Source organism: Xenopus laevis, chromosome 9_10L (assembly GCF_017654675.1).
Source record: "Xenopus laevis strain J_2021 chromosome 9_10L, Xenopus_laevis_v10.1, whole genome shotgun sequence".
NCBI classification, from domain to species: Eukaryota; Metazoa; Chordata; class Amphibia; order Anura; family Pipidae; genus Xenopus; species Xenopus laevis.
Window position 1 is genome coordinate 34,275,069 of NC_054387.1, and position 2,872 is coordinate 34,277,940.

A 2,872-nucleotide genomic window follows, 5' to 3' on the forward strand; every position below is an offset into this window, starting at 1 on the left:
AGGCTCTATAAAGACAATATGACCTTTACCACTTCTTTTGCTGGGTCTTCCAGAGAAGTTCTTTACAGCTCCAGTACAACTTGGTATTCTTACAGGACTTCCTGCAGCCTTTTACAGAAGGGATTTAAAGGGATTTGGTCATGATTTTAATGGTGTCATTTATATTTCTAAACTACACTGTTTACACTGCAACTAATTTACTCTACCATATAAAATATAATTCCTGAACCAATAAGTATATTTTTTGTTTAGTTGTAATATTGGTGTGTATGCAGCCATATCAAATCATTTGAAAGAGCCAGAACTTTAGGATGGAACTGCTTTCTGACAGGCTATTGTTTCTCCTACTCAATGTAACTCAAGGTGTCACAGTGGGATCTGGATTTTTACTAATGAGTGCTAATATCTACCAGGGAGCAGTTATCTTGTGTTAGGGAGCTGCTATCTGGTTACCTTCCCATTGTTCTGTTGTTAGGCTACTGGAAGGGGGTGTGATATCACTCAAATTTGCAGTACAGCAGTAAGGTATCAGATCACAAGTCACATGACTGGGGGCCCCTGCGAAACTGACAATATGTCTAGCACCATGTCAGATTTCAAAATTAAAAAAAGAGTTTGCTCTTTTGAAAAATGGATTTCAGTGCATAAGTCTGCTGGAGCAGCACTATTAACTGATGAGTTTTCAAAAAATGGTGGGAGGGGTTGCATTACAGTGCAAGCTTAAGGGGCTGGTGGGTGCCTGTGAACAGAGATAGACTATTATGGTTTCCTTTTAACTGTGGAATTAGTTATGTTTGTGTAGAAAAAAATCTAATCATTACTTTTTGCACTTTTTCTACCTATGCCCAAGCAACTGAATGAGCTCATGTCAGAAAGGGGGGTATATTTCCCTTTAATTTTCACAAAAAAGTCCTGTAAGTGCTGCCTATTCCGAAATACTGCAGTAAACATCAGTTGCTGCAACATGTATCCAATCTGCAAACACACCCTTAGAATTGTGTTCGTTCTGCCAGCTAGGGTACAAATGCAATGGGTACAACTCCCCAATGTAACGGAATTCTGTATGAAAATGCTGTATTGTGGGTAAAAAGCATAATGATTTGTGTCTTTTGCACTTTGCACATTGCATTCACAAATGACCCCTATATTGCTGCCCAACCACACCCACATTGGTTCAAAAACAGTGGGGTTGCTCTGGAGATACAACCATTTTTTTTTTTAAATTTCCCGTGCACCAATCCCTATTGCTCCGGTCCAGGTGACAAAAGGGGAGGGGACAGGGTGACGAACGGCAGTGGGCCTAGGGGCGCTCACTATGTAAATCCGGCCCTGATGGTGACCCCCTGTGACAAGTTCCTGGATCATTGCTGAGTGATGCTGCTGAAACTTTAGGCTGGTGCAATAAATTCAGTATATAAAATATGGCATTTTTAGCCACATTCATTCTTAGGGTTTAGTTCTCCTTTAATAACAGTATCAAACAACACTGCATAAAGTTTTTTTTTTGTTAATATACATAGAAGTCAACTACAAAATCCATCAATAAACCAGCTGTGCCTTCAAAGAACCAGGGTTAGCAAGCAAGATATATACTGTACATACAAAGGGTATTGCACATATGGCTGGCAGGTTGGCTGATGCATATGCCATATTCACTTGTAGCACACTCGGTCAATATTACATCAACTTAAATGCTATTTAAACTTCATTTGTAATAAATTATTAGAAACCAGCATACAGACCTTCAGATATAAGAAAGCTGTTTCTGTGATTATATATGCAGTAAATATAATAATAATAATTCTATACAACTGTAAGGAATTCAATCATTTATAATAGTAGTTGCGTTAGCCTGACCTTGCGAGGCAGCGCTAGTATACAGCAATAATAGGGATTGCTGCATGTAAACCACTCTAAATGAGAATGGCTTAATTGCAGGAAAATGCCTCACAGCTATGCATTTATAATTGGGGAAAGTGTAAATGACATTCAAAGCTTCAAACTCTTTTGAACGCTTCCAAGTTTTATGGAATCTGTTCTAAGGTAAGTGAGCTTTGCAGAGTGTTCTCAAGCAGAATGTTCCAAAAGGAGTGGTTTGACACAACAGCCCATTTATAATAAGGAGCACGTACCGACCAAAGCTCAAGCTTCTCTGAATGCAAAAACAGTACGTTTTCTAGGAAAAGCGTTGCTCTCCCCCATATGTGCATCTTGTAAACGATATATTCCAGTGTTGATAAAACAAATCATTTTACATGTCTACAAACGGGCAGGGAATTCGATCTGAAGGGCTATAACTTTTGCAATGGCGACTTATTATGTCATTTACTTTGATTAAATGCTCATGCAGACTTCAAAGTAGAACTCACGACAGATTTTGAAGAAACGGGACATGCAGTATTCATTTCTTAATTAATAATACAGATTTTTTTTAATCATGATTGTGATAAATGAATATGTGTCAAATTGTTTCCCCCACCAAAGTTGATGACTAAAAGAACCAGCATTCCAATAAAGGGAAACTATAGTTTTTGGGTATTATTAAAATGCCCCCCTCATGGCAATAAGCCACTTGCACTGTGAGGGTCAGGATTGGACGGGGATATTGGGGTGTACAGGGCCCCAATCATAAGGGTCCACTTCTCCTACCCACATGGCAAACTCTCCTGTGTATATTTGCCCACCAACTCAATGCGCCACCGACCCTCCATGCACCACCCATCTATCCATCCCCAATGCACCACACACCTACCCTACCTGCCAATGAACCACCTACCCACCCCCATGCACCATCCACCCCCCCCCAATTGACCACCTACCTGTCCATACCTTGTGTTTCCCCTTACTCCTCCTAAAAACTTACTGTCACTAG